The sequence below is a fragment of the Physella acuta genome, unplaced genomic scaffold (assembly GCF_028476545.2).
Source record: "Physella acuta isolate Inbredline_101_S28 unplaced genomic scaffold, ASM2847654v3 ptg001132l, whole genome shotgun sequence".
In the NCBI taxonomy this organism is placed as follows: domain Eukaryota; kingdom Metazoa; phylum Mollusca; class Gastropoda; family Physidae; genus Physella; species Physella acuta.
The window spans coordinates 107848-115000 of record NW_026732649.1 but is presented as its reverse complement, the minus strand read 5'-3'; the positions used below and the strand labels follow the sequence as shown (position 1 = coordinate 115000).

Sequence of the window (7153 nt, the reverse complement as noted above, 5' to 3'; positions counted from 1 at the left end):
TTGACAAATGAGATTAAGTATAAACGGTAAAAAAGGGTTGAAACACAAAAAACCTCCGCCATTTTGAAATTTTCGGTATTTTTAAAAATGGAATAAAAATTGTATAGGGCCTATATTTTTTTAAAAAAACCTAATGAGTACAAAACGATAATGACAACGCCTGTGACTCTCAATCATAGAGTACACGAGTTGATCCGACCAAACACAAGTATCGGGCTGACCATTGTCTAGTACAGTGGTTCCCAAACTTTCTCAAATGGCGACCCTTTTATAAAAAGTAAGTGACCCGCGACCCCCATAGAATTAAAAGGTCGAAATTAGTAAGGACATTAATAAGCAATAAAAAAAGATGTTTGTTATACTTTCAACATGAATTATTCTTGATAACTGATAAGTAAAATTGCATGCTATTAACTCGTCTCAAAAATCGCGGTTGCGGTTTTGTTAACGCCAACCTCATATCATTCTCAACTTTTAATTTATTTCTTTGTTTTGTTTTTAACTGGGAAAGTGTTGACAATTGAATTTTGAAACGATATGTCAACACTTGGAGGGTTACGAAGACAAATACTGATAGGCTACAGGCATTCGTAAACAAATGTTTACGACATATACTTAAAATAAGATGGCCAGACAAAATATCAAGCAAAGACCTGTGGCAAATTTAAGAAAAAGCAAAAAGAAAACATCGCAAAACATGCATTGGACTGGAATCCTTGGGGAAAAAGGAGGGTGGGCCCGCCAAGGAAAACATGGAAGAGAACGGTTGAGGAAGAGGCGAAAGCAGCTGGGCCCACATGGGCACAGATTAAGGGAGCAGCCCAAAACGGAGTCCGCTGGAGACGTGTGGTTGCAGCCCTTTGCTCCCCAGGGGCCACAAAGGAATGGTGATGATGTCGACACACAATGAACTAAAACTCTAAAGACAATCAATGTCACGTTTAGGTATGAATTGTGCATACTACACCACAATTGTGAGAGCATGTTTTCATTTATCACGGTTCCGAAACTTTAATATATCGTCTTGTAATTCATCGGGAATGCTGGCAACATCAAGGGACGCAGAGAATAGGTAATCTAACATTGCAGATTCTTCTTCTTTCTGCTCAGAGTAATAACGCTTAAGTTCGTTGTCAAGAGATTCAAGATGCCCAGAAATCTTCTCTATAATTTTTTTATCTATCTCACAATCAGATTAATCTACAACACTTCAGAGTTTCTACAACATGGCAATATTTCCAAGATTTATTTTTCTTCGACAATTTTGCTGCTTTGATAAAAATTCCCCGTGATTGTCATGAAAAGAGATAAAATTCGTTCATTTTCCCTGAAGCTTCAGGTTAAGCTTACGTTGATGTTCGAATATATCTGCTAGGTATGCTACTCTCTCCAACCACTGTTTATCGTTAAAGTATATCAAAATGCCTTGTTTCTCTTGCACCCAAAGAACAACTTGATTTCATCTTTCAAATTCAAAACATGATTCACAACATTTCCTTTTTGAAGCCACGTACTGTAGTGTAGAAAAGCAGAACTTCGTGATCTTTATTGATGTTTTTGCACAGTCATTAAACAGACGAGTGTTTAGGGCTCCAGATTTAATACAAATTAAAGACTTTTTATTAGCAATGGAATCGGAAAAGTCCTGTTGATGAGGGCATACTGGTGAATCATGCAGTGGATTCGCCTTGGTTAAAGAGCTAAATATTTTACTTTTTTCTGAAAGCCCGATTTTAACCCAAACATAGATGGCGCACAATCAGTGCAAACCCCACAGTCGTATTCCCATTTTAATCATCCAGTTTCATAAAACGTATTAATTTTCTCCATGTGTAGGGCTAGGTAACAGTTGATATTTAGCGAAGAGAGCGGTCAGAATTAGGTAAAGAATTAGAGGAGATCGTGAGGTAGAAACGGTCAGATAAGTAGATCTAGGAAACGGTAGAAGTAGTTGTAGAGCAGGGGTCTCCAAACTTTTCAGTCCGAGGGCCGCATTACTATCAAATTTCAGTTCGGGGGCCCGTTTCTTCTAGGCATGCCTTTGATTTTTTTGCGCAAAGTTCCTCATCATCACCAAAAAAACATTTTTTCTTGGACAAAACGATCTCCGCGGGCGAGATGAGAGGACTTCGCGGGCCGTAGTTTGGAGACCCCTGTAGTAGAGGGTATAGAATAGGCTAGTTAGGTAGGGAATTAATTTGATTGTTCAATAAAGGACATATATCTTTTGGATCGGACTTGTGTGTGTTAATTCCAATCTATAACCAGGCTGGTATTAACTTCATCACCCCCACTCTCACATTTGGTTGTGGTTGCTGTTTATCCAACCCCCACAATTGGTAGAGTAGCGGAAAACAATCTAAACCACCCCCCCCCCCCACATAAAGATTATGTCTAAATGTTGGTATTCGCATATTCACATTCGTATATTCGAACCTCGCAAATATTGGTTCTTTTAGTACCTACTTATATAAAAGCTTGCTTTTAAAAACGTTTTATTTAAGTGTTAAAAATTATCGTAATACCATTGTGTGTGGAAAAGAAATAACACATTCAATTGTTATAGTAATGTTATCACGTATCTTTCTACTAAACTCAGATGATTATAGTTGTGAATTTATGTAAGTGGTTACATTATGTAACTAGAGGGATATTTCAGTGCGGTCTGTGGTAATGTTTTAATATAAGTATAGGCATTGTGATGATTGTTTGATGTAGAATGCAGTTTGTTGATGTAGTTCTCAGCAAAAAGTGATGTTGAGGCAGTGTGTGTGAAGTAAGTTGTAGAAGTAAGGTGGTGAAGTAGGGTCTGTTAAGTGAAGTAAGGTGGTGAAGTAGGGTCTGTTAAGTGAAGTAAGGTGGTGAAGTAGGGTCTATTAAGTGAAGTAAGGTGGTGAAGTAGGGTCTGTTAAGTGAAGTAAGGTGGTGAAGTAGGGTCTGTTAAGTGAAGTAAGGTGGTGAAGTAGGGTCTGTTAAGTGAAGTAAGGTGGTGAAGTAGGGTCTGTTAAGTCAAGTAAGGTGGTGAAGTAGGGTCTGTTAAGTGAAGTAAGGTGGTGAAGTAGGGTCTGTTAAGAGAAGAAAAGTGGTGAAGTAGGGTCTGTTAAGTGAAGTAAGGTGGTGAAGTAGGGTCTGTTAAGTGAAGTAAGGTGGTGAAGTAGGGTCTGTTATGTGAAGTAAGGGGCATCAAGCTGCTGTAGTTGGTTGTGTTGAAGTGCGAGCCTGTACCCGGTGACTGACCCACAGACCACACAGACTGACCCATAGACTGACCCACAGACTGACCCACAGACTGACCCACATACTGACCCACAGACCCACATAATGACCCACAGAATGATCCACAGACTGTCCTACAGACTGACCCACATACTGACCCACACACTGACCCACAGACCCACAAACTGACCTATTAGAATGACCCACAGACTGACACATAGACTGACCCATACACTGACCCCCAGACTGACCCACATACTGACCCACAAACTGACCTATAGAATGACCCACAGACTGACCAACAGACTGACCCACAGAATGACCCACAGACTGACCCACAGACTGACCCACAGACTGACCCACAGACTGACCCACAGACTGACCCACAGAATGACCCACATACTGACCCACACACTGAGGCGGTGTAAAAAAAAATACATTCGAGTAAGCGTTCAGGTTTTTTATTATGAAATTAGCTGAGCAAGGTATTTTTACACATACTTTATGTTTCATGTATAAACCACAAGATTAAATGTTTTTTTTTTTTTTTTTTTTTTTTTTTTTGGATTATGTTTCGTTTATTGAAGCAACCGTGAATTTAATGACTTTTCAATATAATTATGCTGTCGAATTTTAAGACGAAACAAAAAAAGTTTTTCTGTCGATAATTATAAAGAGCCTGAATCTTCAAATAAATCCAAAGTTGATATTCAAGGGGCATAATTGTAAATTATCTTAACAAAATAGTAATAATTTAATAGATTTAATTAAAAACATGTGATTTTAATTAATAGAAAGTTGCATTTGTTTTTAAACTGTGTGTTTCGGAAAAATTTATTAAATATTATAACTAATTTCTTTTTTCGTATTTAATTATGAATGAAAATGAAAAAGCAAAACCTTTGAAATTATAGTGTTAATTTTTTAAGACATGCAAGAGTTAATTTTAATCAACAGCGCAATTATGTCCTGTATTTCTTCGATTGTAAATATTTCTTTTTAATTTGATAAAAAAGTCATATCAACGTGCACTCCATTTATAGAGTTATATGACCAAAAACCATTGCGCGCCTACTGAACGTGATGGCGCAGCCATGGAACGTGATGACGCATCTATTGAACGTGATGACGCGTACATATGGAAATTGCGCTAAAATTGTCACTAGACTTTTTAATTAACTTGTTTTTTTTAAATCTGTAATTCTAAAATTTGTTAATTGGACTAGTGAAGTAGAGTTCACCTATTTCTGTAAACTTGACCTTCGAAAGGATATTGTGTCCAGCACTATGCCGAGCCCCAATTGCTCGATACGCACTTATAAATGAGGAAATATGTTTTACATACCTTATTGTTCATAGCTAAACATGTTTTAAAAATCTATTATTTTATTGAACATAATTTCATTGCATTTCATTTAATCCTCGTCCTTCCCTGAGGAGTAAAGGGCAGTAACAAATCTTCGCCATTCCATTCTGTCTTGTGCGAGCCACTTCAACTCTAGCCAGATCTTGCCAGTAGCCTGCACTTCTTCCATCTCTCTTGTCCATGTCCCCAACAGTCTATTTTAGTGCTATGTACCGAAGTCTTCTTCTGTTCATGCAAATGACATGACCTAGCCATCGCCATCTCCTCATTTGTACACTACATGTCGTTTATGTCTGTCCTTCGTCGTATTTCCTTGCTCGGGATTTTGTCGTCCCACTTTATCTTTTACAATACTTTCGATGGATCTTCTTTCAAAACCAGTAAGGCGGATCTCTACTTTCTTGTTGTTCTTTTCCCATGACTCTACAGAATGGAGGAGTTCAGAACGCGCATTTGACTTGTAAATACTTATTTTGGTTCTCTGCTGCAGCGAGGATGATTTCCAGATCTTAGCTAGTCTGTTGAAAGCCTGTGCTGCCCTAGCTACTGTGGTGGCTATTTCACTAGGCTTTCAAAGCTCGTTGTGCGATTGTGATCGTTTCATTATTCACTCACATCTAGGGATATGTTTCTTGACTTACAAAATTGAAATTTCGCTGTTTGTAATCTTTTCTTCATGTCTCATGGTGTATTCGGTGACCACATATTTCTCAAACATTGAGGACACATGGGCGTCAAGCATGTGTCTGTATGTACGGGGGAACGACTTCCAATATTCTAGGAGTAATAGAGCAGCGGGATCAGTATCGCAAAGTAAGGTAATTTATTGTACTAATTAAAACTATCACATCAATAAATCGTTGATTATACCTAACGTGTTGTTGTTTAAAAAAAAAATCAAAACTCAGAATAAGAAGCAACAAAAGATGAAAAAAAAAAACAACTGACGAACAAAAGCGAAATACAAAACAAATTGCGATGAATGTGGTGATGTAAGGATCAGTTTGTTAGTGTAGAGGTAAGGTGGTGATATAGTATCAGTTAAGTGAAGTTAGGGCCAGTTAGTTGCTTTAGTTGGTTGTGTTAAAGTGTGAGGTTATACCCGGTGACTTACCCGCAGTGTAAAGAAAAGATGACATTCGAGTTAACTTTCAGGTTTTTCATTATGACATTAGCTTAGCAAGGTTTTTTTTTATTATGAATGTAGCTGAGCAAGGTATTTTTCCACACAGTTTTGTTTCATGTGTAAACCGCAAGATAAAATGTGTTTGAATTTATTTGGAATGTGTATTGGTTATTTAAAGACAGTGTATTTAATTGCTTTCAAAAAATAATTCTGCCGTCGAAAATTAAGATAAAACAAAGAAGTTTTGTTGTCGTTGATTATAAAGAGCCTGAATCTTAATATAAAAACAATAAATAAATCGACAGTTGAAATCATTCCTTTCAATGCAAGTAATTATACAAGGGGCATAATTGTGTTTGAACTTATCAAAATAGTAATAATTGAATAAGCTTGATTATAAACGCGATTTTAAATACTAAAAATTTATAAGTGTGTTTAAACTGTGTTTTTTCAGAACATTTTTGTATACATTTTTACAAGTTTTGTTTTTCTTATTTAATTTTGAATGAAATAAAGAAAAAATAAAAACCTTAGAAATCAGTGTGTTAATTTTTGTAGACATGCAAGACTTAACTTTACACTATACATTTACAGTTGCCTCAATCCTTATGTTTAATATTTCTATTCTGTCGCTTCTCGGCCTTTTGGCTAAGATCAAAGTGTAGTATTTGTCATGGATCTACATAAATCTTAGTCATTTGTTACGTCAGTCCTTTTTAAGGGTTAGGCTGCCAGGGTCGAGAGGCGATCTAATCTACTACACCAGGGGTCTCCAAACTTTTCAGTCCGATGGCCGCATTAACTAACTCACTTCAGTTCGGGGCCAGTTTCTACCAGGCATATCTTTGATTTTTCTGGGCAAAGTTCCTATGCCATCACCAACAAAAGCTTTTTCCGTGGACAAAAAGATATCCGCGGGCCAATTGAGAGGACCTCGCGGGCCGCATTCGGCCCGCGGGCCGTAGTTTGGAGACCCCTGTACTACACAAACAATTATAGATTTGTGCTGCAACTACACTAATTACACTAGACCATACATAATTTCACACAGAAAAATCAGCAATATTACCTAAAAAATACGAGTTTGGCGTGGTAAGTCAGTAAAACTCATGGTTGTTGAATCGAAAATTCTGGAGTTCGAATAAGACTAGTTAGCTGTAGACAACTCCAAAATTAAACAACTGCTGCCTCGTAGTTTATTCTTGGTTGGACAAAAAGACAAGCATGCTGAAATCGGTCTAAATGGCGCATAACTAATTGATAAGTATAATTAATTGTGTATACTTATTTGGTGTATACTAAACAGTACAAAACGATAATTACCACACCCTTCTCATTCTTAGAGTACATGTGTTGACCAAACAAATGTATCGTGCTAACCTATTGTCTAGCACAGTGTTATTTTTATTGGTTGACTTCTTTCTAAATTTCCTATCACAGTTTCC

The 7153-nt window shown here is 37.1% G+C and overlaps 1 pseudogene; it reads left to right on the top strand.

Annotated features, from left to right (window-relative positions):
• The first annotated feature begins 6336 nt into the window (after positions 1-6336).
• LOC131956191 (uncharacterized) lies at positions 6337-6466 on the top strand (annotated as a pseudogene).
• Positions 6467-7153: the final 687 nt, after the last annotated feature.